Source organism: Rana temporaria, chromosome 1 (genome assembly GCF_905171775.1).
Source record: "Rana temporaria chromosome 1, aRanTem1.1, whole genome shotgun sequence".
Lineage (NCBI taxonomy): Eukaryota > Metazoa > Chordata > Amphibia > Anura > Ranidae > Rana > Rana temporaria.
This window is the reverse complement of record NC_053489.1, coordinates 171,350,267-171,357,063: the sequence shown is the minus strand read 5'-3', so window position 1 is coordinate 171,357,063 and position 6,797 is coordinate 171,350,267. Positions and strand designations below refer to the sequence as shown.

At 42.1% G+C, this 6,797-nt stretch overlaps 1 long non-coding RNA gene across 3 annotated transcripts; it reads right to left on the bottom strand.

Annotated features, from left to right (window-relative positions):
• Positions 1 to 3,681: 3,681 nt before the first annotated feature.
• On the bottom strand, positions 3,682 to 4,739 carry LOC120933074. Of its 3 annotated transcripts, none has more exons than XR_005748060.1 (3): positions 4,389 to 4,739; positions 4,073 to 4,212; positions 3,682 to 3,907 (listed from the first exon to the last, which is right to left on the bottom strand). It is a non-coding gene; the product is annotated as an uncharacterized LOC120933074 (long non-coding RNA). The 3 variants fall into 3 exon arrangements; XR_005748061.1 differs by having other exon boundaries at positions 4,073 to 4,522; positions 4,644 to 4,739; XR_005748059.1 differs by having other exon boundaries at positions 4,073 to 4,739.
• Between the last annotated feature and the right edge of the window lie 2,058 nt (positions 4,740 to 6,797).

The window sequence follows — 6,797 nt, the reverse complement described above, 5'->3', positions numbered from 1 at the left end:
AAAACTCAAGTGAGCAAAATGATTTGCAGGTAAGGCCAACCAGCAAATCAAAAACGTTTTGACATGCCCAAATATATCACAATATTTTGTCTAATCTGCTGAGAGACATATGATTTATTGATCACTATAATGCAGACCCTAAATGTCATGATTTGCAGATCAGATGAATTTGCATTGAAACATGTTCACCAACCAAGAATTGCATTTTTCGCATATCTGAATATTTCCAGAAGAACTGGCAAATTGCAAATTTTTGGGCTTCTCAAAATATTTTCCTGAAGACATGCCTCGTATTCAGAGAATCACAAATTTCAGGATCCTGACAGAATAATAAACTGTATAATCCTTAGCATATTGGACAAATCTGCATGAATATATTTAGGTGCATCACCATTTATAGAATAGGATTACATGTGAGTCAGAGAACCTATCCCTAGAGTTCACTGTATGCACTCACATCTGATCCCTACATATGAAGGAATGTGTGTTTATACTGTATATAGGTGTAGAGATTTCACTGCATATTTCACTTTACAGGAATATCTGGGGTAAGTAAGACATTCGTAAAACCCATATGCAAGTAAAACCTGTATTTTCCTAACTATGTAGAGAGTTTTATTCCTGTAAGATTTTGGATCCCTGAAAGTTAAGATAAGCATCAATGAAAACTGAGAAGCAAGAAAATAGCTTGGACAGCAGTGTACGCAATCGATATTCTATAACAGAAAGAGAATAATAAGCAAAACTGTAGACTTGGTACATTCTATTTGCATGACACTGATAAAATATTTAATTTAAAATATCTCTTTCTAATGTCCTATTCTAGGAGAATAAATTGTATTTATATTGTATATAATAATATTGCTGACATTTCAGGATAGTGAAGAAATGGTGAAAATATAATCAGTCAAAATTGAACTGCGCTTAGTGCCTTTGAAAACCAACTTTCTGAAAAGCTAATATTTAAGATAATAAAATAAGTAAAAAAGGTTTGGTGTCCTAAAAAATTTGAACTTTTTCCTATGAGCAAGTGTCTAGGTAAAGTAATTTATCTGATATTCTGATTTAAAGTAGAACTCCAGGCATACAGATAAATAGTATATTTGAAATGTTTAACATATTTCAAATTTGGTTTGGCCACTAGCCAGTCTTGAGATTCACATAACAATGCCACTCTGCATAACCAGGAGAATGACATCACTATGTACAACTGCAGCTTTCAAGGTTCCTATGTCTTCTGCCTGATCAGCTGAGTTCAGATCCTCTTTGTGAGCTTCATAAACATTTACCACTTCTGACCCTAATGCCTGAAATCATGTTAGATTGCCAAGACTGTACAATAGATTATAATTCTCCCCTGCAGGCCATAAATAAGGTCAACGTGTCTAAGAATAGTAGACTGTCAATTATATTAACATTTTTTTACAATATGTCTATACAACTGGATTGTTTTATATATATTTTTTTATTTCTCTGGTTCATAAAGGAGAAATTCAGGAAAATTTCATGCACCTAATGGAATATTACATATACCGTATTTTTCGCTCCATAAGACGCACCTGACCATAAGACGCACCTTGGTTGAGGAAAACAAGAAAAAAATATTCTGAAACCAAACGGTGTACCAAAATATTTACCAGTGCCCATGAAATGCAGCCTTACCAGTCCCATAAAATGCAGCCTGACTTGTACTCATTAAATGCAGCCTGACTTGTGCCCGTTAAATGCAGCCTGACTTGTGCCCATTAAATGCAGCCTGACTTGTGCCCATTAAATCCAGCCTGACTTGTGCCCATTAAATCCAGCCTGACTTGCAACCTTACCTGTGTCCATAAAATGCAGCCTGTTCTGTGTCCATTAAATGCAGCATGTTCTGTGCCTGGCGACTGGCAAGGACGTCATCACAGTCACCTGTCCATCTGTCACTCAAAAGACAGAGCAGCCCCAGCGGCAGTACTCCATTCGGCCACTGGGGCTACTCAGTTTTCTTTTTACTGTGAGTGACATGAGATCACCCAGTGCTCGAGGGAGACGGCTGCCCTGTATAGTAAGATGGCGGCGGTAGCAGCGGCGACAACGGGCGGGGGTTTAGTTAGTATTCGCTCCATAAGACGCACAGGTATTTCTCTATTTAGGGGGGAAAAGTGCGTCTTATGGAGCGAAAAATATGGTAAGTCCATTAGTGGGCAAATGGAGTTCATGCCAAATTTCACCCAGCCAAACATTAGCTGGGTATGACGGCCTGAAATGGCCTGCCTCAGAATATATTGTAAGCCAGGATACCTAACAATGAACTGCTATACAATCACGTTGAAGACATGTTCTAGAGAAGACATGTATGTGAACTTTCCCAGCCAGAGAACAGACAGCAGGTTGGTGTTGTTGTCACACATGACCTTTTCTAGCACAAAATGGCATGGAGTTAGTCACCAATGGACCTGTCCCTGCAGAGTTGACAGAGCTTATCCCCAGTGCGGCCTGTGCCCCCTAGGCATACCAGGCACAAAACTGTAAGGGCTTACCTTGAGTGGAGTCCATATTGCAGGTTTGTATGCTCACCCTTACAAATACACACAGCCCACAGTAATAAGGTAAGACACTACCTGGGCTGTGAGTCTGTGCACGGGGGCTTGATAGGGATTCGCCAAGGATAGTCGAAGTATAGCCGTGGTCCAGGATTCCAGAGAGAGTCAGGTAACTACTGACGGAAAGTTCAGGGTTGCAGACAGGAAGCAAAGACAAGTCCGGGGCACAAGCCGTGGATCAAGGGCTGGAGAAGGCAGGGAAAATCCGAAAGTACAGGCCGGGGTCAAAGGGCAGGAGACAACAGCATTCCAGGGTACATAAGCCAAAAGGGTCAGAAGCCGGGGTCAGTCTAGTAGGCTGAAGACAACCACAGGAACACAGGATCCATTGGCACAGACAGGACCGTCAGAGAACAATGAACTGACAAATCCCTCATAGTGAGGCAGTGCTTTAGACCCTGGTTGATTGGGTAACCTGCCTCAGCTGGACCAGGATAGGCAGGTGCAGATTGCAGGGAGATCCAAAGATAGGCAATCAGCACATAGTTCAGAACCAGGCTTTGATGGACAGCAAGCAGAATATCAACTTGAGAAGTGGCTCAGAGGCAAAGACCTGGAGCAGCAATGGAGAAGTCCTGGGTTCAATCCCACCCAGAGCCACTAGGGGCGTGACCACGCCTCGCTGTCTGTTTGGCACGGTAACGATCGTGACAAAAACTGAATTTTAGTGTTTTGCCTAAACCATTGTATAGTGTGTTAGTCACTTGGGGGCAGGCCCGGACTGGGACAAAAAAAAAAGGCCCAGCGGGGCTGTCAGAACAGGACATGGTTGCAGCCTATGCTTGTGTAGCACTACCCCCAGAGGAGCTGCTGGTTGTTTTGGGTGGCACATTTACCTTGTGGCTCTTCCGAATTCCTAGGGGTGAATGGTGCATATAGCAATAGTAAAGGAATGTCTGCAACAAGTGTCTTTGCTGTGCTCTTTATTGCCCAGCCGGGTAAAAACAATGAACTGGTGATGAAAGGGATAGAGTTTGCAGGAAGATGGAGAACAGCAGATTCATGCATAGTATTTGGAACAGTCCTGTTCCCATATGTAAAAAACATGAAATACCCCCTCAAGGGTGGGACTTTATAAGTGACACAAACACGTGAATGAGTAGAAAAATATATAGCAAATTTATTTAAACAATTTAAGTAAGGACATCGTACAGTGTCCTAGCAAGGATAAAAAACCACATGCAAGTGGTATACAGATCCTATTTGTAAAGCAATAAAACAGACATGAGACAAAAATTGGTCCAACCCGACAGCCGTTTCGGTATCTGTGATCCTTCTTCAAGGGGTATTACAGACGATCATTGTGTCAGAGAAATACATGTCTATTAGAAAAGAGATATATACACATATTACATAGAAAAAATTCAACTTAAACAATATTTACAACTCTAGTGACCGAAATTGTTAAAAAACATGGGGAAGGGGGAGACAAGAAAAGGACAGCCATACAACTATGTCATTTATCAAAACAGATATGAGTTACTTACAGTCAATAAGATCTGTAGATAGAGTCCTGTCTCAGTGTGAAAGTACGCCAAAAACAAGGGGAAAATGCTGTATATGGAGATCAATGTCTCTGTGTTCACGGGGAGGATATACAATCATAGCCTACCAAAAAGGTCCACGCCTAGGGAAGGAAGGGAAAGAGGAAAGAAGAAAAAAAAAAAAAAAAATAATAATATATATATATAATATGCATATATCATTATTTGTTGCATTCAAAGAGTTAAATGCAGACACACATTTATAGCAAAAAAGAGTAACCCCATAGAGCTGGTAATCCAAAAATGGAGAGTAACTTACCAGATATGGGAATCCATATAGGAGAGGGTATGCATGTGCCAGAGAACAAAAGTTCAGCCACAAGGAGACAAACTACCCAGATTATCCTATGTTTCAGGAAGGGTGGATTGCTGGGTGATCGCAGGCAGAGATCACTGGAAAAAGGAATTTAGGAGTATATATAAATAATATGTATGGCTAGTCTGGTGAAGTGTGCATAAAGGCACAGCACCAAAAACAAACAATAAGCCAAACATCAACAACCAGTGGTCCTACCTGCATGTGAGAAGTCTCCATAAGTCCAGCAGACGCCATGACAGTCAGAGACAATAGTGTCTGCAATGGGCTTAAATAGAGTCCATTAGTGGCTATGGCGCATGTGCGCGCGCACGTGCTGCGTAGTGACGCAATTGCGTCTTGGAAAAAAAAAAAAAAAACGGGATGGGCTTGAATAAAGTACATTAGCGGCATAGGCGCATGCGCGCGCGTATGCGCTGCGTAATGACGCAATTACGGAAATGACGCTATTGTGATGAAACTCGCAAGTGGACACCAGCACATTGATATCAATGCGGTGACTACACTCGAACAATTATTGCCTGCACAGTCCAAATACATTTAACAGACGCCATGATAGTCAAAAGTATGGACGTCGCATGTGTCGATCAGCATGGTAACACCATTGCTGCAATGACACATGTAGTAGCGTTGGCATGATGATGCAATCGCGGCAGACGGGTATAAAGTCGCAATTATATCAATGTCAATATGGTGATTCCATATATGACATTGATTAAAAATTGAAAATTAAATTAAATTAAAAATTGGAAATAATAAAGGGAGGAGATATCACTTAAATGAGTGATTTTGCCAGTGCCAATCCACCCTTACACAAGTATATAACCCGAATTAGGATGACAATGCCATCAATACGGGGGAAAAAAAAAAAAAAAAAAAGGGGGGGGGGGGGTGGGAAAGAAAGAAAGAAGGAAGGGAGATGGAGAGGGCCTTTCGCACAGGGCGTGCCAGATATCGCCCAAATAATGGGAAGGAGCCGGCATGGAGTGTGCGCTGACGCAAGAAAGCAGTAATTACTGCAAATATGGGGGGCAAACATAACAAAACCCAGGTGGTGAACCGTAGGTGCGCATGATATGCCCCCCACGTGCGTCAGGTGGGGGCCAAATAGATACCCTCACCCGCGAAGCATTATACAGCAAATGAGTGTACAAAAAATGGTCGTATGGGGATGGATGTGGAGAAATCTATTCCTCCCATCCCCCGGAGGAAAACCCCTCCAGAAAAGGGCGATAGCTAACTATTTCATTAAGGCCTGGTTTTCTAGTAGCATCTAGCATGGCTATCCATCTTGTCTCCCTCTGCAGCAAGGTCCTATTCCAGTCGCCCCCTCTACTGTTGGGGTGTATTCTATCCAAAATGAGGAATTTGATTTTAGGGATCATCCCACCATGGGCGTCTCGAATATGGCGCCCCAGGGGGAGGTCCGGGTCTGCTTTCCGCATACATGTAATATGTCTGGAAGCGCGTTTAAAGAAAGGTTGTTTCGTTTTTCCAACGTAAAAAGCCCCACAGTGGCATGAAAGTAGATATACCACTCCAGGTGTTTTGCAGTTCGCAAAGTGGGAAGGTCTGAAAGTTTTACCATCAGGTAATAGAATATTGTCCCCAATGTTCATATATTGACACAGATTGCATCCTCCACATCGGAAGGTGCCAGGCCTTTTACATGGATCTGTGCGAAATTCACCCACGTATTCACTCTGAGTAAGGCTATCTTTGAGTGACTTGGTTTTACGGTAAGTGATCAAGGGTCTTAATGGTACATAGGGGGCTAGTAATGGATCTACACTAAGCAGATGCCAATGTTTAGAGATAATCCTGCCCACATGTTTGCTCTGCCTATTAAACCTGGTAATGATCCGAAGGGCATTTGGATTTGCGTCGGTCGGTAATTTCTTACATTGTTTTTTCTTGGTAAGTAGGTCATTTCTTGGTCTGGCACTGGCTTTCCTAAAGGCCTTTTTGAGGCAAGTTGGAGAGTAGCCTCTTAGAAGGAGCCGATCTCTTAGCTTGTCAGCTTCTATTTTAAAGGTCTCATCCTTTGTACAGTTGCGGCGTAGCCGCAAGTACTGGCCAAAAGGAATAGATCTAATTAAAGATACAGGATGTGCGCTTTGTGCATGTAGAATAGAATTACATGCAGTGTCCTTTCTAAACAACGCACTTGTAAGTTTACCAGATGGGTCTTTCTCAATGGTCACATCCAAAAAATTGATTGAGACATCACTATAAGTCATAGTGAAGGTTAAATTGTATGTGTTGTCATTCATGGCTGAAAGGCATGCTAATAACATTTGGGGGGTACCAGTCCAGACCAGCAGGATATCGTCAATATATCGACTCCAGTGT